At 45.1% G+C, this 25,958-nt stretch overlaps 1 protein-coding gene across 1 annotated transcript in view; it reads right to left on the bottom strand.

Moving 5' to 3' along the window:
• LOC133345555 (conopressin/neurophysin-like) overlaps positions 1 to 25,958 on the bottom strand; it is a 559,395-nt gene that overhangs the window by 345,591 nt on the left and 187,846 nt on the right. The window lies entirely within an intron of this gene.

Below are 25,958 nucleotides of genomic sequence, written 5' to 3'. Positions count from 1 at the left end.
TCTGATGCGCAGAGGACTCCCTCCACACCACCCCCCACACCCTTCCCACCCTCGAAATGTCAACGGTGGCATTTTCACGCGGAGAGAGAAATGCGCACGAGAAGTTTGCGTGACTCGACGTCACCTTCGCGAGGGGGTGCCAAGCAGCAGGTGCGTGTGCGTGCGTGCGTGCGCGTGTGCGTGTGGAAGAGTGTGCGTGCCTCGGGGCGGCGGCGAGAGGAGGAGGAGGGGGGAGGCGGGGCAGGAGATCGTGCCTTCGTGATCTGGTCTGACACGTAACATCAGCCGAGCTTAACACATACCTGCCTAAGTAGCGAGGCGCCCGTCTGTGTCCATGAGCTGTGCGAAATCCGCACGCGACACTGGCCGTTTTTTGTGTTTGTTTGGCCGCTTCCTAAGCGTTTAAAGAGCACACATTAACAACAATGACAACAGCGACAACAAAACAGATACAGACAGATATCCCCCCCGTATAGCCTCAGCAGACTGTTGGGGCAAGTGCTGTTAGCGAGCACCTATGAAGGCCGGCACGGCACACGAGGGAGTGGGTGGCCAGCACCACGCCTGAACGCCTTTTTCTCCCCAGTGGCGATGTTTACTCACCGCCCCAAGTACTCGTTTGAGGCTGAGTCGACCTAGGGGAGGCCCAGGAACAGCTCAGATAATCGTCACTGGGTGTTGGCCGTCAGCGGGAATCGAGACCGGGTCGCCAGGTTCGTAGCGCAGCGCGCTAACCGCTACACCACCGCTCCCCACCACCACAACCACCCACCACCCACTACCACCCACCACAACCACCACACCCCCCCCCCCAACACGTCTGATATGTATTTTTAAAGCTCACTCAGCCCCCCAGTTTTTTTCGCGACTGTGAATCACAGATGCAAAGTACAGATTGAAAACAATCGTTTGGACAATGCTTCATCTAAATAACGCTGCCGGTTTTAGTGTAAGGTTTCTTTGTTGTTGTTAAAGTGTCATTTTAACACATGACGGCAAGATCAATGGCGGGGAGGGGGAAACACTACTTCATGATAATAATAATAATATATCTTGTTAATTAACGTTTAATCTCAGGCTAACTACAGTGATTAACCCTGATATTCCCACATCGCCCGACTTAAGGTTAGGGTAATGAGAGTTAGTTTCGATGAGAGGCACGGATGTGTATGTCTTTTCAAGCTACCTGAGCCAGACATACATATGCATTGTACAGATTGTATTAATATTTATACATTAATATATAATTATTAATAATGCCGGCAGCGAGATAAACTCAGTGCGAGGACAGTGAGTCGCAAATTGCGATCGAAAATAAATATGCATTTGTTAATTAACCTTTAGTCTCGGGCTAATTACAGTCATCAGATCTGCTATTCTCGAATAATACTCTGGGCTTAAGGCTGTCTGTCGGGTCTTTTAGTCTGAGAGCTCGGACAAGGGGACTTTAATGATACCAATTGACTGTGGCTGGAAGGGAATGTTAAGGTCAGACGTGGGATACCTGTTTACCGGCACCTAGGGGCAATGGTGAAATATTGTCGTGCCGCTGCAAGACGGACACGAATTGATAAAAAAAAAAGAGTGCACGGTGCAGAGATGCACTTGCAGTTGATTTGTCTCTACTTTTTAGCGTCCAGCACCCTCAGCAGTGCCATTATCGAGGTGACATCAGCAGAATCCACAATCGCGTCGTTAGAAACAAAACCCGCCGGTCGCTCTGCCCTACGCTAAGCGCTTCAACAAGCGACAGAATAGACGCAATGTGACACCGAGAAAGGGGGGTGGGGGCGAGAAAGATTAAGTCGAAATTTTAAAATAATCCCACGAATTTATTTCAACTATGCAGCGATTTCCGAAACTTGGGGTAATAATACTTTTTTTCTGTTCCACAATGGCTCCTATTGTTACATAACAACTTAATGCAACATAATAATGGGTTTGTGTCAGAAATCATGTAGCACTCTTGCTGCTGGGTTACGGTGAAAGATTAACAAAACAATATCCTTCTTTGTCAAAGTTCCCAGTTAAACCCTTGTCTTAGCCCGGGATCATTTCCCATTGTGCACCGGGGAACTTTCCTGTAGTGTGTCAGCCCCGAACGCTGTCACGCGCATCAGACAATACCTGCCCAGTCCTGTTTTTTTTTGGCAACGATATTTTAAAATCGTATGCGCATTATCTGCAGACCTTTTGTCAATCGATGAACGCCTCCCCAAGCCACTTCGACCATGGGGGGGGGGGGGGCGTGTTTGACCATACTTCGCCATGCTGCTGAGAGCAGGTTGCGGAGAAAGGATAAATCCAGAAACGGTTCAGATACCACTCGCTTCTGATATTAGCCATGGCCAGGAGTGAAACTCAGGTGATGAGTTTATGGTACGTTGCGTTGCACCGCTGCAACCACTTCTCCAAGTCTGGGTTATTTTATTTTTTATGGGTTTAATGTTTGATGGCCGATTAAAGCATTTGCTTGCGTGTCTGGAACTAAATCCTGTGTTATGATTTACATCGTGTGGTTTTCCACCCCTTGTGAAACTCATTGTGAACAATTAGCAGCGTTTATCGCGCTTAAAATTCTTCGTGCATGTTTCGTAATAACTCAAGAATAGAGTGTACGGTATATTTCTCCAAAAGTTAAAACGCACAAACCTTGTTAACAAAACATGCAATGTCTCAGTGGCGGAAAAAGCTTAAGTGGCAGTCGCGTTAATGTGCGTGTTCGCTTCCCCGTAAATAATGTCTTTCAGAGGTGGCGTGTGCTGATAAAAAGAGGTCGTAGCAGAGAGCTCAAGAACAATAACAAGCGTCGACTTAGTACACAGAGGCTGACCGTGCAACGGTCAACAATTGGTCGCGAGAACGCGCTCGCGATCAATGTAAGTGAAAGGAAGAAAATAATCCCACCCCGCTCCCTTCTGCTCACGCATTGCCACACAAAAAATCCGCACAAAATCCACACAAAAAGTGGAAATGGTTTCCTTATTAGAGGGGGGGAAATGGGTTTCTTTTTTCTGCAGTGGGCGGCCAGGTAGGTATAAACTGGAATAGAAAAAAAAATTCTGCTGCGGTTGCCAGGAATGTGACCTGTAGCCACCTCCACGGGGAAAAAAGGGGATTGGAGCCTCAAGGTGCGTGAGGTTGACGCATATTTTTGCTTTCACGGGATGCGGTAAATGTTTTGCATTGCATTAAAGGCCCCTATTTTTGCCCTATAGCAGAAACACGTCACGCATTATTCAATCCTCGGTGCTGCGCCGCAGTCACGCCAACCGAAATAGCAGAATTATCAGCGGAAAAGATCAGAGTTTAACTACGTTTTGGAGCACGCAGCACGAACATTCTAACTATGCGATACGCTCATTCAGAAAAAAAATAGCACGACGTCACACATGATTAATCCACTACTAGATAAAGGCCTCGCCAGACGACTGCCATCTCCTCTGATGTAATAATCCACCGAGCACATACAAACAAAGATAAAGACAAAGATCCCCCGTATAGCCTGCGACAGACTGATGGGACAAGTGCTGTAAGCGAGCACCTATGAAGGCCGGTACGGCACACGAGGGTGTGGGGGTCCAACACCACACCCGGCCGCCTTTGTATCCCCAGTGGCGACGTTTTTACACACCGCACCTAGGTACACAGTTGAGGTTGAGTCGACCTAGGGGAGGCCCTGGACCGGTTCAGATAATCGCCACTGGTGTTGGCCGTGTGCGGGAATAGAACTCGGGTCGCCGGGTTCGTAGCGCAGCGCGCGAACCGCTACACTACCACTCCCCACATGCATGCAAACAAAGATAAATACAAAGATCCCCCGTTTAGTCTTAACAGACTGTAGGGGCAAGTGTTGTTAGCGAGCACCTATAAAGGCCGGCACGGCACACGAGGGGGTGGGTAGCCAACACCACACCCGGCCGCCTTTGTCTCCCTAGTGACAATGTCTACAAATCTTCGGTGGACGACCTCCTGGGCACATTCCCTCCGTTGGCTGCCGCGTTGTGACGTTGTTTGAGCCCCAGCCATCATCCCCCTTCCCGCAACGAGTTCTGCCAGAGCTCACCTTGGTTTTTTTCAGTTAAGACGACTTCTTCAGCCTGCGCGCCTTCTCTAACTCCACGCCTTTCCTCGTTCTCTCCTCTCAGTGTCATTCCAAGCACGCATCTCTCCGATGCTTCCTTTTGCGTGCTTTGAAGTTTTCTTGTTCCGTTTTACGAGATAATGGATCCATGTCTTTGGATCGATATGTTACAGCAGGTAGCTACGGATTGCTTACGGACGTACTTTTTGTATTGGTACGATAGCACTGCTTTTGTGTTTAGTTTGTTGTCCCTGTCACCCGCACCTCCGATTAGCGCGGTTGGTTACGTATGGTGCGAAAGAAGTTCAACATACAGTACGTACATGAACTTGAACGTTTTCCTAAGCACTCTTGTCCTCACTATGGGAACCTCATTTGCCAGTAAAAATATGATAATTGTTTTTTTACCCTTCTATCTGGCAACAAAACTGACACCTTTTTACAAGGAGTCATGTTTGCATAGACCGCAATACCTGCAGTCATAATACAAACAAAAGAACATAACTCTGATAATGTGCACTGTCCTTGAAGTTGGACCAGATGACGCCAAAAGTGCGCCTTTTGGCGTCATCTGGTCCAACCCATGTGAGACTAGGCTCTAGGGAAAGCTGTCTCGGGTGTGGACCAATCAACTTCAAGGACAGTGCACATTGTCAGGGTTATGTCTTTTGTTTGTATTATGACTGCAGGTATTGCGGTCTATGCAAACATGACTCCTTGTAAAAAGGTGTCAGTTTTGTTGCCAGATAGAAGGGTAAAAAACCAATTATCACTCTTGTCCTCCTCATTTAATAATTTTTCAGATTGTCTCGCTTATATCTTAACAATTGTCAGACACGTAAATGTACTCGATTTATATTATTCCCTTCTGGTTTCATACATTAAAGAGCACACTTCAAAATCATCATTTTGTTTATTGTGTTAAGTTTGATTCAGTGTGGCTTTTTTATGGAACCAAGTCAATGCATCTGAATGAACCGCCACCACCTCGATATGGATAACAGAGTCAGGTCGTCCGAGTACATCCGGCACCGCTGTGGTTACTTAGAGCATTTCTCCCCCATCAAGAAAGGCGGACAACATGATATTCGTATATATCTGAATTTACAGCCCTATTCGTTTGACTTACTCTGGTTCAAGTAAAACGCCACTTTAAGGATTATTCTAAACAATCACCCGGACAAATTTTGATTTAAAGCTTTCGTGACTGCAGGGATTCATATTCTTGGTTCTTTTGGTAAAGTCACGTAGAAGGGAAACAATAAAACAATAAAAATATAAAACAATCAAATTCTCACGACGTTTAGATTGCAACACAAGCAATCATCATCAGGTGTGAAAACCACAGCAATAACATTTTCTAGCTGTGGTTTTCTTGCTGCGTGCAACCTTCACGTTCGTGTGTGGTTTTCACACCTGATGATGATGGCTTGTGTTGCAATCGAAACGTCGTGATAATTTGATTGTTTTATATTGTTATTATTTTATTGTTTCCCTTCTACGTGACTTTACCGAAAGCACCAAGAATATGATCACCTGGACAGTTAAAAGTGTCCGAAATGTGTGGCACTAAATCATGCTACTGCCCTAATATTAATTTCTTCACGTGAGTGCCTGTGTCAGCACATCTGTGTCTGGGTGCAATCGTGAGTAATTGCACGAATTGTCTTCATTCCGTGAGCACATCCATCAGTGTCACGAAGATGCCACGACTGTCTCACCAATCACCCAAGATGAAGCTGTTTTATATATATATGGTTTTCTTTGCGTGCAACCTTCACGTTCGCGTGATGACCTTATTGACGAATTCACAGGCGCACGCACAACACGGTTTTTTTTCTCTTTCTTCTGCCTTGGCGTGGCCCCGATGAGACTGCAACTTTTTTTTGAGCGCCCCTTCTGAATTGAGAATTAATTGCCGTGAAATATTGTTATTTTTCAGTGACGCCCACGACGGCCACAATGGCGAGACTCGATCTTAGAGGCGGGCGTACCGCCACTCGCGTTTTCTCCCCAGCGTCGTCCAGAGAGAGAGAGAGAGAGGCGTTCGAAAACTTCCACAGGAGACGTGGCGTTGCCTGAACACTCGAACACGCACCCGCTTGGGAGCCTCCCGCCTTGCGCAGGATGACTTCGAGAGAGAGATGGAGAAAACAAATCTCCGCACGCAACGCAACAAACGCATCTCGCAATTACAAATAAAAAGCACTTCGTCCGCATTCAGTCGCTTGAGAAACATTACCGGTGAGCATTCACTCTTTTGTGTGCTAACAGTGGCTGGCCCTGAAAGCCGTCGCATGACTGCGATGAATGAGGTTGGAGGTTTTTTCTTGTTTTGGTTGAAGGTGTTGGCCTCGGGCTAGAGAGAGTGAGTGGTGGGAAGGCAATCAGGGCACGTGGATGAGATGGGTGAGGGGGCTGGTCAGTAGTCGGGCTGCGTGACACAAGGAGGGGCTCAGCTGAAGAGGAATAGAAGAAACGCCGATGATCGCGTGCGCTGCCAGATAAGGGTCTTCTGAGTTTGTTTGTCGGCAAAAGAACAAAGTTCAAGAGGTGATTTCGTGTTTTCGACGCTCAACTGAAAATGTAACATTTGACGGAAAAAACACGTGTTTTTTTCTAGCAGCGAGAAACATTAATGTTGTTATTTGTCCTTATTTTATATTTGGATTTGTCAGTTGATGAAAACCAGCTGGTCTAAATTTATTTTCTTCTACCTGTCAGCAAGAAGACAAAAACATATTTTTTTGCGATTTTTTTAAATCGACCTCTAACCAAATAGAGGTTTTTTTTTTGGTTAGATAAAAAATATTAAAATTAGGACTTTTTTTCAGATAACATTCATCAATTATGTTTTGTCTCGATTAATTGTACTTCATGTTATCTGAAATTGAATAAGAAACATACGTAATAATAATGATGATTAAAAATATATAATCGTACAGAATAAACAATTACATTGTGTTAATGCCAGTATTACAATAAATGTTAACCCTATGCGCCACCCTGTATATACAGTACAGACATATATATATATAAAATCATGTACTGTGAACCTATGATCAAATCACCCGGACTGCACGTGGCCTCGTCAGATCTCAGACGCTCAGCAGGTTTGAGCCTGGAAAGTGTCTTGGGTGGGTGACCACCAAGCATAATAACAGCAGAGGGCAGTGCATCAAAATGCATTATTGTACTGTACTACACTCCAACTTCTATGCTCGCCACCTTCAGCATCCTGCGCTGACCAGCATGATGAAGTATGTTCAAATAACCACCCTCTGCGACCCACACAGCATTGGGGGAGGCCCTCATCCAGCAGTGGAATGACAAAAATGGCCGAACGCCTAAACGTATTGCGTATCCACAACCGTAGCACGCTGCTTATAAAACGTACGGTGCTAAAGAAGTTGAACATAAATAAATACATGACAGACCTCGTCACAGAACGAAGTTGGCACAGTGGTGGTTAGTGTGGTGGGTAGGTGGTGGATGGTGTAGTGGTTAGCACGTCTGCGCTACGGACCCAGCGACCCGAGTTAAACTCCTGCTCACGGTCAACACCAGTGACGGTCCTGGGCCTCCTCTAGATCGACTCAGCCTCAAGTTATCGCCACTAGGGAGACAAAGGCGGCCGAGCGTGGTGCTGGCCACCCACTCCCTCGTGTGCCGCGCCGGCTTTCATAGGTGCTCACGAACAGCACTTGCCCCAACATTCTGTTAAGCCTAAACGGGGTATCTTTGTCTTTGGCGGATTGTGTGGTGGAGGGGTGGCGGGCAGCTGTGGGAGTCTTATTACCATAAAGCATGGGGTGGGGTGCATGCTGCAGAGGGTTTGTTGAAAGTATACAGGTCAAGCTATGTTGTTGTGTGTTGCGTGTCGTTTTCTGTTCTCTGCGATTATTTCTTTATTTTTTTCTTTTAACCCTTTGGGATGCTCAGGACACACACCTGCACGAGGCCGCCGCCGCCTACCTGCCCCCCCCCAACCCCCCCGAATAAAGAAACGTGTCGTCTCTGGAGAAGAGGTGCAGCGTCTCGGGCTTGTCACGCGAGCAGCGTCGCGCGCAACCTGCAGAGCGAGTCACGGCGGGCGGGCTGGCGGGCGGTGGGGCGACCTCACGGGAGGGGGGGAACTCTTCCAAGCGGGCCCTACTCTTCCTCCCAAAGCCACGCTAATGCTGACGGATTTGAAGCTTCATATTTGTACAAATCCGTCAGCTTTTCTCTTATCCGCCTTTTTTTATCTGAATATTGCATTTCAACAACAGCAAATCGCACAATCGCAATTACCGCTCGTACGTCCGCGTGCTTTCTGCTGCGGTTCTTTTTTTTTCGTGATTTTTGTCCACCCCGGCAAGAACTCGTCTACGCACAATAGATGTTTTTGGGTGAGAACGCGTGAATATGAATGCGTCGTTAAACCCGCCACCACCCGACACAGCCAATTCGCGAGGCTTGCCACGTAAACAAAACGTGGCAATTCGTTACTAGTTCAGCACACCGGCGTGGTGGAGAGTAAAACCCACGACATTTACAATTCGAGTACGACGTTTCGCCAGTAAGTACAACCAGCCTCCTCAGGCAACATCCAGAGGTGTATGGATAATATTGATCGTGAAAGGCTGCGTGTTAAACGTGTCTATGACCGGCAAACAGGTTTTGTTTGTTTAGTTTGTTAAGAGCCTAATTCATACTCTTTGGTTCTTTCGGTAAAGTCACGTAGATAGAAAATTATTCATAGATCACGACGTTTCGATCGCAACACAAGCTTCCCGTCTTCAGGCGAGAGAGAGAAAGCTACTGAAATAAGGTCTTATGTGAGCTTGACTTTACCGAAAGAACCAAAGCGTATGGATTCCTGCAGTCACGAAAGCTTCAAATCAAGAAAGAGCCTAATTGTTGACTGTGTTGCTCGAACGTACAAAAAACCATGACGTGTATAAGGCAAACACGGATGGTGAAAAGGTACTGACGGAGTGTGAGCGATCAGCTGTTTCGTTGTTGCTGCTGATGCTACTGCTGCCGTTGATGTTGCTGCTGTTGCTGCTGCTGCTGCACAGTTGCATTTGAAGAACGAGGCTGGTTTTCTGTAAACGTCGGGGTCACGGCTAACCGTTTGCTGTTTCGCGACGCGCGTAACAGCCTCCGCACGCAATAGAATGACAGAAACGGAGGAGGGAGGTGGTGGTGGTGGTGGGGGGTGCAATGTGTGCGACACAATGTCGAGCTGAGCCGACAGCTCTTTGAAGGCACCACGGGGCGACTACAACATCCGTCTCGAGCGGATCGGCAGACGAGCGAGCGAGCGAGGCTTATAAGATCACCACGGCCCTTTCGGTACGCCCGAAAGAGAGAGAGAGAGGGAGACGGGGTGTTGGGGGTGTGAGGATGATCGTTGCTGGGTTAGAGCACTTGAAGACAGGCAGTCAGGGAGGGGGTGATTGTGCGGCGGGGACAAGGCATTCGCTTGCAGAGACTGCACACGTTGAATGGATCATTGTTTGCGGGACAACCTGTCCGACAAACGGTCGGTCAAGTCAACGGTTCCTCCGCACGCAACCCGCGACGGGCAGCGTGAATGAAAAAAAAGACAGAGAAGAGGCTAAAACCTCTTCTTAGCACGTTCGGTGGAGTAAGACTTGAAAGGGGTTTAAATTTCGATTTAAAGCTTTCGTGACTGCAGGGATTCATCTTCTTGATTCTTTCGGTAAAGTCACGTAGAAGGGAAGTAATAAAATAATAAAAATAAAACGTAATAAAATTGTGGCCGAAACGTCGTGAGAATTATTTTATTATGTTTTATTTTTATTATTTTATTTCTTCCCTTCTACGTGACTTTACCGAAAGAACCAAGAAGTTGAAAGGGGTTATCCGTCAAGTCGGGTGTACAGACATTTGAAAGCCACACGCGTTCTCGCCGGAGCTTGCAGTTGTAACATGTCGATTCCACGAACGTGATACGTTTGTATCTATAATTTAACGTGAACATTTGCAAACCACTTGTCAGCGGTTAAAGCCATTTTTTTTTACAAATTTAAAAATGATGATTATTAGTTGTAGTGTTTCCAGTGTTATTATTTTTATCCAGCACACACTGCACACACCTGTGTAGTGTGCTATCTTTCATGTGGCATGTCATGGTGACATATGCGCTTTAAAAAAATGTGTGCACGCAAACACGAGAGAGAACAGCCTTTTGAAATGCTGCCAAGTTGCTTTTCCTTGTCATTTCACTCCAGCAAGCATCAGTTTTTTTTGTGAATTTTTTTTTGTTTCTTCAAAATTGTGCAATACAGGTACATTATAAAACACAAACAAAAATACCCTAACAATTACGAATATAACTTGTTATTGCCGCGCTGGGTCAATTGTGTTGTACCACACTTATCACCAAGGAGTTTGGACCCAGTGGGTTATAAACATTTAATACATTCTTAAACAAACGTTTACCATCATGCAGTTTATCAAAGCGCAATTACTCAACACGTTTCGACTCTGCATTTAGAAATTGGCTTGACAGACATCATCCCATTATAGGATCGGACATCAGTTATGTGTTGCATTAATTTGCTGATAAACATCCAGCGAAAATATTTGTTCGTCAAAATGTATTGAAAGTTATATGGTGGTATGTTTAATTTAATGTATTGTCTCTATTAATTGTATTTGCATTAGATGTTACTATAATAACATGTAACTATATTAATAATGTATATTCATTTGCTGATAAAAATCCAGTTCGAAAATCTTTCGTCAAAATGTATTGAAAGTTATATGGTTGTATGTTTAATTTATTTGTATTGTCTCGATTATTTGAATATACATTAGATGTTAGTATAAGAACATGTAACTAGTTTATTCATGTATCGTATAAATATTATAAACTATGGATCACTTGAGGAAAAAAAAAATTGTGACTGGCGCCTAGTTCAATGTAACATTTTCTAAAACAGATCAGCATTCAAAAGAATAGGCAACTGAATTCTAAAAATCAACATTATCAGTGGTTTAAAACAGCTTCTGCATTTGAAATGATGTAGCACTTCATACAACTTCACGAGGAAAATAACGCAAAGTTGACTATTTTACATTGGATACTACAAGCCTCCATCCCAGTGCCGGATTAAGCTAGTGCGTGGCCTGTAGCTTATGCTGTTATAAAGGGGCCCTAAATAAATAAAAACACGTAAATATTAAAACACACATTTTTTACTTGCATAGTAAAGTAATTGTATTTTTTCATTTGCTATACAGCCAGAAAATACGACAAATCGCTAAACTTAAACACCCAGTCGTTCATAAACGTTGAAGGCAGTGTAGTACTATAGTAATAGAGCAAGTGCAGAATCACTGAACCGGAATTTATAGGTTTAAACCATTCAGCGCGGGGCCCTTAAAAGTGCGAGGCCCGTAGCATATGTAGTATGTAGTAGCTACTACATATGTAGCTACTTTTGCCACTAGGATAATCCGACACTGCTCCCTCGATTGCCGGATAAATCCCCCAAGCCATCGCCGCCTCTCACAAACCTGCAACATATCAATCCACCGATGGCCCACAAGTGTACTAATTTAATCGCTCCATCTCCTCAATGTACGACCTCTCAGACGCAATCCATTCCTTAGCTGCCGTGCCGTTATGATTATCATTATTACCCAGCATTGGCCGTCATTCCTGCGCCAGCCCACTCACTTGTCTGAAGTCTGAGTGAAGTCAGTAACGCATGCGTGTTGAACGTTGCCAACGGTGCTGATCGGACGTGCGTAATAACCTGAGTGTGTCCTCAAATCCGTGTTTCCCTCTTTCAGTCTCTCAATGCAATTGCAAGCATGCATCTCTCTACACTTTCCGTTGCAGTTTTATCGTTTTTTTTTATTCTATCTTTTTCGTTAATGACTGTGTTTCTGAGCCAAGCGTTGCAGCATGAGTGAGATATCCCGTTCATCGCCATGCTGAAGGTGGAAGGTGCAGCCCTTCAATTGCTTGCTCATGACACTGCGGACGAAAGGGCCTCCTCCACTGAAACGAACCCTGGGGGGTATTTGGTCTACTCTTCCACGTCGAGACTGGACCTTCGAAGACGATGGGTGGGGGTTGATAGTGGCGATCTACCCCATACTTGAGACCCCGGAAATTAAGAATTTATGATATTCATCAGATGAAATAGTGTTTAACTCTTAACTTTTGTTGTCCTTCCCCCGCACCTCCGATTAGCATGGTTGGCTCTGTACGGTGCGAAAGAAGTTCAACATACATAGAATAAAAGGTGCTATTTTAAACAAAAAAAACCATTTTGAAACAGTCCTAGCCCCTGGGACATTTCTAAATCTGTCTCGCCGCCGCTGATAATGAACATTGTAATTCAAGACAACTCCGTGTGTTTTCCAGAGGGCATGACAGACACCGGTTGCTCCAAGCAGCAGCAGCAGCAGCAGCTGGAGGCCACAAAACTCCCCCACGTGCGTGCGTCGCTGCGTGAGGTGTCCACAGCAATGAGGAGGAGGAGTAGGAGGAGAAGATCACGATCGCCACGTCCTCACAAAGCCGCGGTGCTTTGACGACGAACGCGCACCGCATCTCCGACGCCGAGAGGGACGGCAGGGGAGGTGGGAGGTGGGGGGACAGGGTGGCGACCACCTCCATCCATATCGCAGAGGTGTCCCCCCCTTAGGGTATGCCGAATGGGGGCGATCGCCCCGGGCCCCTACGCTTTGGGGGGTGGGGGGTGTGGTCACGTCACAGTGTCAGATGCAATACATCCGGTTTAGTTTGAAGGCGTCCGGGGAAGGGGGGGGCACACAGTGGGATTTGCCCAGGGTCCCGTAACCCCCTATGAATGACCCTGTATCATATTCATAGGGGCATTGAAGGTTTAACACGTAGCAGGCTTTAGCGACCAACATCTTATCATAATAAAGGTGTTTGGGTTAGATCGCGTAAGTATAAATGTGTCGTAACCCTCCACCACCCCACACACAGCCAATTAGTAAGGGATTTGTCACGTAAACAAAAACGCCAATTAGTTACTACTTCAGCCCACCGGTGTGTTGGAGAGTAAATTCACAACATTTATAATTTGAGTAGTACCGTGACGCTTCGCTGGTGATTACATCCAGCATCATCGGGCGATTTGCCAGAATAGTGAAGCCATCCACCTGCTTCCGGTGTTAAATCGAGCAGCAGCAGCACGACGTCATCGCTGAACCCATCAGGTGCAGAGATCAGAGGCGGAGGCGGTATTGTAATTATATAATAGATTGTAATTGTAAGATGTATTACTTAATAATGCGCTTCCGGGCCGCACTAAGCCTATAGCTGTCAGAGCGGATTACAATTAGTTAGTATTTCTCTCAATTTCAATGGATTCTCGAATTAGTCTTGGCCGGTGATTATGATGAGGGACATTGAAGTAACGAGTCCACTCGGCCCTCCACGGCCAACTCAGGCAAACGACCTGCTGCTGGCCTTGTCAAGGAGCATGAAGCATCACAAGAACTCCGTTCGTCCTTGTAGCAGCAGCGGCAGCAGCAGCGGCGGCGGCTTTTGGCTGACCGTCGAACAAAGAAGGCTACTGCTCCGCTCGCTTTCAGATGCGCATCTGCGGCCGTCTGGAACGCTCTTCCTTCCGATATTAGGACAATTGCTGGAGCTGCGCACTTTTAAATCTCGATTGAAAACTAATTTCAGTAGAACTGCTTTTTTCTGTTTAGTTTGCCGTCCTTCACACGCACCTTCGATTAGCACGGTTGGCTACGTACGGTGCGAAAGAAGTTCAACATACATGCATGCTGCTGTTGCTTCGTAACCACCAGTGGAAATGTCCGTGCCCTATGGGGCCGTCCATAAATGACGTCACGCACCTAGGGGGGGGGGGTCAGACATTTGTGACGATGTGTGACGAGGGGGGGGGGTGGTTTGAGAAATGGGACGTAACATCAAAATGCGCTACTTAATTAAATAGACTTTTCTCCTACAACATCAGAGTGCAGCGCCACATTAAATACGCACTACAATGACACTAGTTTAAAGCGATTTGAAGCATGTTGTATTTTCAAAATGGAATTTTTTTGGGGGGGGGGGGGGCAGAGCTTTGTGACGTCATATTTGAGGGGGGGTCTGACTTTTTGTGACGCCATGTGACGAGGGGGGGTGGGTCAAAAATCGTCCAAAATCGCGTGACGTCATTTATGGACGGCCCCTATTATGAAACGTAGTGTGGATCACTCTCCAACTATACCACGCCAGCGTAGCAGTTGAGACCATGGTGCAAGTTTATTCAATGATTCCGTCTCCGTCCACCCTGCTGCATCAAATGTAAAGAAAGAGGTCCCATGATGTAGCTGCTCACCCTGAGCTATGCATGCTCTGATACGTGTGGTATTGTCTTTGTGCTGTTAACCTTTTGGCGTTCTCTGGTCTAACACTGCTTGAGACTAGGCCTCAAAGAAAGCTGTCTCTGGTGCAGACCAATCAGTTTCAAAGACAATACAAATATTACCAGATAATGTTTTTGTTTGCATGTTCACCGCAGGTACGTGTGGTTAATAGAGACATGATTCCTTGCAAAAGGTTTCTGTTTGGTGTTCGAACATCTTAACACCTGTTTTATTGCCAGAAAGGGTAAAACCTCTTCGTATAAAGCGTGGAAGAGTAGACCAAAAATACCCTTTTTCCCTCACTTGATACAGTAAATCTAGCTGGGACTAGGTCCCACCTGATGACGGAGACTTGTGTTGCCTCCGAAACGTCGTGATTTATTATTTAATTTCTATATTATTTCTATTATTGAAATTATTTATTTATTTCATACGTGACTTTACCGAAAAAACCTAAGAGTACAAAAATACCCTCTGGAGGGGCACTCACAGAGCCCCCTCCAGTGGCTGTGAGCAAGCAATTGCAGGGCTGCGCCTTTATCTCTACTTCTACACCATCGGCACAGTGATTTAGATGCGCTCGGTGCTCTACCGTACCAATACCCACATTTCGCTGGCTTCATTCGCTTCATGGTCTCCACTTTTCATCAAACGATGATAGCTCAGGGCAAGTGATGACAGCCCCTAACGCAGGACTCACGCCCGACAGGCAAGCGGATCCAGCGCCGCAGCACTCCTGCCCAGTGTGGCCAGCTGAGATCACACTATAGCAAGGCAATTGCAGGTAAAATAAACACAACATTGAGGTATGCGCTTCGATTATTATTTTATATATATATATTTTTTTTAAAAATATCCACCCACAGTCTTAATGCTATATACTCTTTGGTTATTTCGGTAAAGTCACGTAGGTGAAAATAACAAAATAAAAAATAAAATAAATAAAGAATAAAATAACTAACTTAATTAAATAACTAACTTAATTTAGTTACTTTTATTCTTTACTTTGATTCGTATTTTTTCACCTACGTGATTTTACCGAAAGAACCAAAGAAGAAAAAACAACAACTCTGAACCAGTTTAACACGCAGGAGGCTTTCGCGACCAATATCATCCATAATAGAGGTTTTTGGGTGAGATCGCGTAAATATATAAATGTGTCGTTAAAACCCGCCACCAGCCGACACAGCCAACTAGTAAGGGTTGTCACGTAAACAGAACGTGGCCAATTCGTCACTAGTACAGCACACCGGTGTGTTGGAGAGCCAAGCCACAACATTTACAATCTGAGTACGACGTTTCGCCAGTAATTACAACTAGCTTCATCAGGCGATGAAGCCAGTTTGTAAATGTTGTGGCTTGGCTCTCCAACACACCGGTGTGCTGTACTAGTGACGAATTGGCACGTTCTGTTTACGTGACAACCCTTACTAGTTGGCTGTGTCGGGTGGTGGTGGGTTTTAACGACCCATTATTACATTTACGCGATCTCACCCAAAAACCTCTATTATGGATGATTTTGGTCGCGAAAGCCTCCTGCGTGTTAAACTGGTTCAGAGTTGTTGTTTTTTCTTAAAAAAAAAACATGTCGAGCTGCATATTCATTTCCTTTCACGCAAACATTCCGAGAACGTACTAATGACCAATACATCTGCCTATCGAGCCGTAAACATCACACCGAAGCCGTGATACGAGGGGGAGGGGGGGGGGAAGAGAGAGAGAGAGACAGCGCGCGAGAGAGAAAAACGAGCGCGTGCCGAGGGGTAACATCTGGGCAAGGAGCGGCACTATCGTCCGACACGGATCGACTTTCTTGAAACGCAATCCACAGTTGCGTGCTGCGCCACCGTTCCGGATGATCGCCGCAAGGGCACGGGGCTTGCTAAACAACGCATTCTCCGCGCCTGTCCGCTTGACAGACGGGATGCCGTGCGACCTGTGATAAGCCGAGCTGCACGCCGGCGTGCGGCATGACGTTGCAGCTCTCTTGCGACGGGGGGTGGAGAGGCGTACACGGCACGAGTTCAACTCCTCTGACAATCACCTGCCCATGATGTTGGTTGGAGCGCCACGGTCAACGGGCTCGCCTGGAATGCCCGAGGTCGTGGTGTTCGATCACGACCCTGACGCCTGCTGTATATTTCGAGTTTGCGGTGTCTCTCTCTCTTTCTCGTCACGTGGATTTTTTTGCGGGTCCTCCGGTTTTTTTCTCCGCCGCATTTAGAAGCGTGCGTTCGGAGTCTTTGGCTGCTGTACATTTCCATGTGATAAGCTGTGTCGTTGAGCTGTCGTTTGTGGCCAGGTCGCTTCTGAAAAAGACTTCAATGAGCCTTACCTGGTAAAATATAAAAAAATATATATAGTTTAGTTACTTATTCTTGGTTCTTTCGGTAAAGCCACGTAGAAGGGAAATAATAAAAATAAAACAATACAATTATCACGACGTTTCGATTACAACACAAGCAATCATCATCAGGTGTGAAAACCACAGCAAGAACGGACACGTAATTTTCTTGCTGTGGTTTTCACACCCGATGATGATTGCTTGTGTTGCAATCGAAACGTCGTGAGCATTTTATTGTTTTATTTTTTATTATTTCCCTACTACGTTACTTTACCGAAAGAACCAAGAATATGAATCCCTGCAGTCACGAAAGCTTTCAATTTAAGTTTAGTTACTGTTTGAGCGAAACGTCGTATATAATTGTTAAACGCTATGGACTGCTATCGAATACGCAGAATAAAAATGGACGCGTTTGTTCACGTGACAACTTTATTTATCCGGCTGTGTCGGGTGGAGGAGGGTGTACAACACACATTGGCATCGTGTTCCTGCGATCTGACCCACACAATGCCCTATAAGCAATGGGAACGGACATATTTGTTTCGCGTGTCTGTATTAATAACAGCAAGAAGAAACCATGGCCCACCAAAAACCTCGCCACTCATCGCGTTGTGTGTGCCGATGGCGCGAGGTTAGGACCGTGCGTGCCGCATGATCGCTGCGAAATGAAGCACATTCAATCACAGATTACAGCCATCAGTGGGGGTGAGGCGTGGCGGAAACGGATCTACATATGCGGCAGATAATGATACTATACTCTTTAGGTATTTCGGTAAAGTCACGTAGGTATAAAATAAAATAAATCACGACGTTTCGGGCGCAACACAAGCGCCCTCTCCACATTTAGCAACACGCGTTCAGAGTATTTGGCTGATGTCAATCTCCACGTGATAAGCCGCTTCGTTGAGCTATCATTTGTGGCCAGGTCGCTTCTGAAAAAAGATCTACATAGCTCAGTGGGCCTTACCTGCTAAAATCAAAGTGTGTTTTAAGCATGTGTGTATTATAAGAACAGTAAGTGGTGTATGAATATTGTGTATGCATTGTGTATTTATAATGTAGAGTATGTTATATATTACGTTATGTATCTATATAGTGCACGTATATTGTATAGTGTTTCTACGATATCGACAGTTAGTTATTGAGTGTATATGCTTTGCATGCGTAGTGTTTGTACACGGTTTAGTGGAGAAACAGTGCCCCCTTGTGGAGAGACGCGGCTAACACACTTGCCCTCCTGCTATTTCACACCAACAAGTGCCTGCAGTATCCTGCACCTGTATTATTGGTTCTTTCGGTAAAGTCACGTAGAAGGGAAATAATAAAATAATAAAATAATAAAATTATAAAATATAAAACAATACAAAATTTACAATAATAATTTACAATCATTTTTTATTGTTTTCTATTTTTATTATTTTATTATTTCCCTTCTACGTGACTTTACCGAAAGAACCAAGAATATGAATCTCTGCAGTCACGAAAGCTTTACATAAAAAAAAATCCTGCGCCTGTTCATTTCACTGTGGACGGTAGCGGCATCTTTCGTCCGATCAAAACATTTCTGGGTTAAGCCTCAGGTAAACATACGACAGATGTCTACTGCCCGCTGTCGTCATCCCAGCATTAACGAGCACATCTGCTTCGGTCGGGGTGGAGTAGAACCTGAAAAACCTCGAAGCGGATTAGTGGCCTCTGCTCATCGCCCCCCAAAAGAGAAAAAAAACTTCACTCAACTAAATCCCCAGCTCAAGCATTTTCTCCTCCCTTCTCCCCGCCTGCCTGCTCCTCTCCCTCTGTGACCCAACTCTTAAAATCTAGGCGCCACACAGCACCGGGTCGAACGCATCTCATCGTCATCGGTGGTGCGTTTTGTTCACTCTCAATACACCGTAGCGAGTTTAACACGCAGCAGCAGCAGTGGGCTTTCTCGACCATTGTTATCCACGAGAGGGTTTTTTTGTGGGTGAGATCGCGTAAGCGTAAATGGGTCAAAAAAACCCGCCATTATCCCTGACACAGCCAATTGGCAAAGTGTGTCACGTAAACAAAACCAGCCAATTGCTTCCTCGTTACAGCACACCGGTGCGTTGGAGAGTAAACCCACAACGTTTACAATTCGAGTACGACGTTTCACCAGTAATTGCAACGAGCATCATCAGGCGACAGCCAGAGTTGTGGACGACGCGATCATATTAACGTGATCTAACCCCAAAAAAAACCCTCTATTATGAACACCGTAGCAAATGTGTCGAGGCAGCAGCAGGATAGATCCCGGAGAGGGGGAAAACCCCACAGTAAGTATGAATAAGATCTGAACATTTAAATACTGACTTTGTCATGCAAATCAGGCGAGGGCGCTCAATACTACGCCCTCCAGTTAGCGTGAAGGAATTTGCGAACAGCCCGATTTTCATATGGGATCGGCGGTTGTCACCTCAATGAAATGTGCCATCAATCGTCAGGCTGCCGGGCACTGCCTCTACGCAACGCTGACATCCATTATGAGCTGGCAATACATCACGGTGGGGGGGGGGGACAGGTCCGCTTCTGTTACCGACACTCACACCGACTCATCGCTGTGAGAGACATGAGGGTGAGCCAAACCTGTAAACAGGCACACACGCCAAGGCCCCCATTAAAATATATGGTCTACAGAGGGCATTGCTATATTAGCAGCTACTTAATACCATCTTATTGGCACAAAAACAGTGTGTGATGATTTATTTCAACCGCTAAAATGTTATTGGGGATTTTATTTTGGTCTTTTTGCGCAGTGTTGTTTCCAATGTGCTCTTGGCATCAAGCCACAGGCGACTTGTCCATTCTGACCACTCACAGAGCAGCGCATCACCACGTGTGTTGGAGGAAAGGACAGCCCGGAGAAGTGGATATCAAAGAACTACTTTTGAGATCCGGTCAAGTGATGTATTTGAGTCACACTCAGGGGGCACCGAGTTGTTCCACATGCCCTTTTTACAAATACTACAATGGGATGTTGCGTTTTAAGTGAAAAAATTAATTGCACACGGCAGGTTTTCTTTGCAATCGTTGGTATCCAGGGATGAGACCACCAACTCGTTACAATTGAGAACCCGGTTGAACCACAGGTGGCTGATATCTGAAATCGAACCTCAGACTCAGTAGAGCTGGCTCGGAGCCCTGACTTCTGAGCCACCTGGCCACTAATCTTCATGTTCATTTTTAAAAGTGCAATGTTCGCATAAGTACAGGGCAATGCATTCACACGAACATCAGTCCAGCATTGCCTCGTTATTCACGAGGGATACGTTCTGGAGTTCTTAGTAATATTGCAAATTTCGCGGATAATCATATTGTCCTATGAAAATCTATGTAATGAATTACCTTAAATAAATACATAAATAAGCTATTAAATACGTGAAAATTATTATAACACAAAAATATCCCTCTAATCTCTTTATCTAATCAGTTTCTCTCTCATCACTATATCTCATCACTTTCTCTCTCTCTCTCTCTCTCGATGCAATCGTGTAGAGTTCCAGATGCGATTAACGAATCGCCATAACCGTGGATAGCCAGTTCGTGAATAACGAGGGAATACTCTCCTGGGCAAAGATGCATTTTAAAATTCCGTGTCAAACAAAGACCCCGCAGTGTAAAGAAGAGAGTCCTTGCCTGTAAGATTAGCAGTTCACGGGCATGGATTCGGGCAAGCCTGACACTGCTGATGAAACACTAAGTCGAAACTGACACTGCTGATGAAACTGGTCCAGAGTTTGCTGGCCTTGAAGCAATGCTGCTGAAATTATAAACTCCCAGAAGGCTGTTCAGCTCATGGGTTGTGTCAGAAATATTGTGTAATTATTTGTACGCGGAGATGGATATATGAGACGTTGTTTACTTATTTAAAATAGCAGGCACACTTAAAATCCCATTTATTATGTACAACTGGCACTCTGCACCCACAACGGTGATGTTCAAGAGCATAACAGATTTGACTGTGTTACAGCAGCACGTTATCTGCTATTCCATCCTTGCGTGTGGCAATATGTTCAGGAGCGAAATGTCAAAGTCAAGGTCTGCTCACTAGACCTGAATGCCAATATCTGCTATAGACTATATTGCACAAGCATGTTTTATTTTTATTTTACAAAACCATGCCTTTTTTTCTGTATTAAAACTGCAGTATAATATTCATCCTCAGACCAAATCACCCAGAATGCACTCGATCCCGTCAGATCTCAGAAACTAACCAGGGTTGTGCCTGGATAGTGCTTGGAAGGGTGAACATCGTGCACGTAAAACAGGTGCTATAGGCTGCGGGTCGAGGCTATCAGTAAAGTGCAGCATCATCCATTCTTGTTTGCTGCTCTTTACTTACACACGTTCACATCTACGTTCCCCCACCTTCACTAACCCACACAAACCAGCGTGGTGAAGTATGGTCAAATAACCCCCGTGGCCTGCACAGGCATGCGGAGGCCCTCATCAAGCAGTGGATTGACAAAAGGGCAGTACATGTGCGATTGTACATGCAATATTAAATTATATCAAAATTAATTATTTGAATAACCGTTACCAATGCAAACATTTCTGTGTCCAGAATATAACGTGTGTTTTCATTATTCACTAGCGATGCATTCACAAATGTATTGCACCCTATAAATAATTGCTTTAAAAATAATTCTACACACCAGCTTAGAATAATCTCACATGCAAGAGAAAGACAAACTAATCTGTGCCCTCGGTTATACGCAGCCCGTGGCTGTTACCACATGCAAGGAGACGGGGCCCCTCTGAGACTTGCAATTTTAATGAGTTTGTAATTTAAATCCTGCAGCTTGGAGAAAAAAGCGGATCGATGTAGAGAATTCTATTGAGCACAGCACTTATTTTACGACCGACAAATCACAGAAGCAGAACCAGATTGAGAAGGATAAAGAGTTTCTATCCCCAGTCGCTGGATGAATACGAGCTGTCACACCAGCTGCAATATTCCAGCATTATTCAGTTCCCAAAAAAGCTCCCAGCACTCTGGAGTGCGACGTTGCGACATCATGCCAGAGCAACCAGCGGTACAACCAGAAAACGCATCGGAGAGCTGTCCAGCGGTACAACAACATGTTTATAGGGCTCTGTAGCCTGAAGCCATGAAGCAAACTCCAGTCATCCTCGCAGTGGCTTTTGGCCGGCCATCGAACAAAGACGGTCACTGCATCACGCGGCGCTTTCACATGCGCTTCTGTGCATGGTAAGAAAATCACCAAATATATAATATCAAAATATGCAGGGTGCTTCAAAAACATGTTAACACTTCTGAGGATTTGCAACGATACCACGAGAAATGTGCCTCTTCCGGGCTCTGGAGACCACCTGGAGAAGATTGCAAGCACGTGTTGACAATGATGACAAACAAGTGGAGACTGACTTTGTATCGCTATTAACATACATTTGTTATCAAGTAATTTTTCTTTTTATTTTTCCCATTAAAAACGATAGTCCCATATGAGTGTCCAAAATATGTTCAAGCACCCTGTATATACATAATTCTGATTTATCAAGCTTGAGCAAGCCAGCAAAAACAACAAAACAGTCCCAGACCACACCAAGATAACAGAGCACAGTCGTCCCTCAATAAAACGGCACGTTAACGTTGAACTATCGATTCTCAGGTAAGGATCAACGTCACAGTGTGATAATGTAACTGTAACAATGTGCCTATATAGCCACACTGAATCGCAAAATTAGTTTTTTTCACGAGGGACCTGCATTGATGTTTGTTGTTATTTGTTTTCAGCCAACTAATAATGAGCGTTCACACGAGCGCAAGGAAAACGTGGAGCATGCGGAGAAAGACTCACATGTGCGAGGGCTCCAACACTCTATCGCCATACTCTTAGGTTTTTTCGGTAAAGTCACGTAGGTAAAAAATAAATTAAAATTAATAAAAGTAAAATAAAAATCACGACGTTTCGGAGGCAACACAAGCTTCCGTCTTCAGGTGGAACCGTCACAGCACGCTTGCTGTATCAAGTAAATGAGCTACATGACTTTACCAAAACAACCTAAGAGTATGATCCTTGCAGTCACGAAAGCTTCAAATCTAGAACTCTATCCCCAGTTGAACACGCAGTAGGCTATCGCGACCAATATCGTCCATGGGAGTATTTTAGTTTTTTGGGTTAAATCGCGTAAATATATAAATGTGTTGTTAAACCCACCACCACCCGACACGGCCAACTAGTAAGGGTTGTCACGTAAACAGAACGTGGCCAATTCGTCACTAGTACAGCACACCGGTGTGTTGGAGAGCCAAGCCACAACATTTACAATCTGAGTACGACGTTTCGCCAGTAATTTACAACTATCTTCATCAGGCGACAGCCACATTTGTGGAGAAGTCCACTTGTTTCGTTCCTTATATAGGGGCGTAGTTGTGGTGAACACACTTATGCATGGTGATCAATCCGCTTGTTAGTCTCAGCTTTGCCATCTCCAGGGCATCTCGTAGCCCGATGCCTACAACACCTGGCAAGCCCTCACATACTCCCTTCCAAGGGAAAACCAAACTGGACTTTGCTTGGCATCTGAGACAGAGTATGATGAGATTGTGCGCATTTAGATCGATTTTCTTGAAGGCACACGGTGTTACATTCCTGTCTACATTTACAGTAATGAAAATATTTGGTACTTATTATAAATCATAGGGAAAAAACCCGAAAAACAATGTACTGTATACGGACTCGGAACACCACACCAGGACTGACAATTTAATCATATATCCTAGCCCTCTAATTGGTCATTACGTAAGAATCAGACCCTTTTGTAAAATGCTGCATTAAGAAACGCTGATGCTGCCACTGCAATTGGTCAGAACATTATGCAATGCACCTACACACAGCAATTCGAATTCAAACGTAAACGTGTTTGAATGTCACCACCAGCTTCTCACCTCTAACCGGCGTTCGATGTTCAAACGTCGCAAGCAGCGACGCACTCAGTGTCATTGACGTCTTCACGCGAGCCTCTCATTAATCTCCCCGTCGGCAAAAAATAAAAAATATAACGCGCGTTTAGTTTGATAGGTGGTGCTAGAAATTTCCACGTGGTAAAAGCCACTTCGTTGAGCTATCATTTGTGGCCAGGTCGCTTCTGAAAAATAATATATAGCTGAGTGGGCTTCACCTGGTTAAAGTAAAACAAAGGTAACGATCAGTGTATTTATTTATTTATTTTTCGTAAATTGGTTACATTTCTTAGACGTTGCACTCCCGTCGTTGTTTTTGTATTGATTGCTGTTGTAACCTTCTGACCCGCCCCCTACTGGACATCTGTGCTTCATAGCTAATCGGATTTCTCCAGAACAAATAACAATTCTGATTCCGAAGTTGGCTTGCTTGCAGACCTGGCGCTGTGCAGCAGAAACATTGACACGCCCTTGAATTACAAACAGCCACGGTATGGCAAGGAGCAAAAAACACAAACGGACGTATGCATTAACGAGTGCCAACCATCACCAAACGCTCCCCGATTAACGCTTTCGGAACCATACGCACGTGTTACGAACCCGCATACTGTAACATTTATTTCTGAGTAAAACATCAACCGCACGCGGCTTGACGTTTCTAACGGGGCTTAAATAAATGACGATGTTATAATTGTCCGCGTAATGTTTTTGTGTTGATGTTGTTGTGTGTGTGCGTGCGTGCGCGCGCGTGTTGTGCGTGCCTTGTTGGGTAATGGGAGGGTTGGGTGGATTTATGTTTGCTGACTGACGACAGTCAGAGGTGGTGCGGTGGGTGGGTGGAGGAGGAGGAGGCTGCGGGAAAACGTCCTTCGCATAGCCCACCTCCCGCCTGCCACACCCAAGTCGTCCTCTGCGCCAAACGACCTCAGCGATCGATGGATCGCATCGAGGCACGGAGCCGCCCCTCCGCTCTAATTACTCGGCCGTAGACGCCTGCGGTTGCGCTCTCCAATGCAGTCGGTGCCGCCCTAAGCGGCCCCCCCTCCCCCCCCACCATCTCTTTTCTCTGTGTGCCGAGAACAAAATGGGAAGGGGACGCACAAAAAAAAAAACCCTCCACCCCACACAGCGCTGACCGTAGTAACCGGACATGGCCATGCAGTGTTAAAATCTATCTCCTCTCTATCTCTCTCTCGATCTCTTCCTCGCTTTCATGTCTTGTACAGATGTCTGTGAAATAACGCAAGGTGGGAGAGATACTAAATCAATTGCGTACGGTACTAACATATATATTTAGTATCATTAATAAAGTATTTCTTCTGAGTAGTCCATTGAGATGGAACATCCAATTTGCAAGGATATCCAGGATATACACGTTACGATTTCCAAATAGTAAGTTATATTAAAACATGACGTGTTCACGTGCTGTACTCTGAAGAAAAAAAACGCACTAAAGCTGCTCCATTCTTGAGGATGTCTGTTAATGATATCAATTAATAATACGGTGCAGCATGTCCACATTGCACATTCAAGGAGCATGCCCACCCTGCACCAAACATTTGCATAGGCTGTCGCAAGCACACCGAACCTTCATTAGCGCGCTGTTCTTCAGCGATTTCTGAGCAATATTTGTCAACCAGAACGTTGAGTATGATTTAGGTATTGCGGTAGTTTCGGTGGATTTTAACCCCACACACGGTGCAGCAGTGCATTCAGTTTATACAACATAAAAGCCACGCGGCCTCACAAATATGTAACGGTCCGCTCAATTATTGACGGGGTATAAACGTCATGTTTTTGTATAAAATGTTTTATCAAAGAATGCGCATTTGGCACAGTTACATCATATACCAATAGCTTTATTCATCATCTAATTAATAATCAGTTGGCTTCACTATGCATAAACAATCTGACATTAAATGCAAATGGTAAAATGTTATTCAATGAGTATTTGTGTATTTATCTCTGCATATTTTTTCGGCACATTAAATGGCAAGTGATCATACCCTATTTGCATATTATTTGACATGTACACGCCTTCTTTTATTTGCTTTTTTAAATGGCCGTATCCATATCTATAGTAACTCTCAACATCGCAGAAGAAATCATGTCAATACCTCAGATCAAGAGTTGATTCATATTTTTGGCCTATCTACGCAAAGTCATAAATTTGCTTTTATACACATAATACAGAGCCCCTT

The sequence above is a fragment of the Lethenteron reissneri genome, chromosome 22, assembly GCF_015708825.2.
Source record: "Lethenteron reissneri isolate LAM-NWPU_2019-01 chromosome 22, ASM1570882v1, whole genome shotgun sequence".
NCBI classification, from domain to species: Eukaryota; Metazoa; Chordata; class Hyperoartia; order Petromyzontiformes; family Petromyzontidae; genus Lethenteron; species Lethenteron reissneri.
Note: the sequence above shows the minus strand (reverse complement) of the source record. Positions and strands in the feature narration are given on the sequence as shown.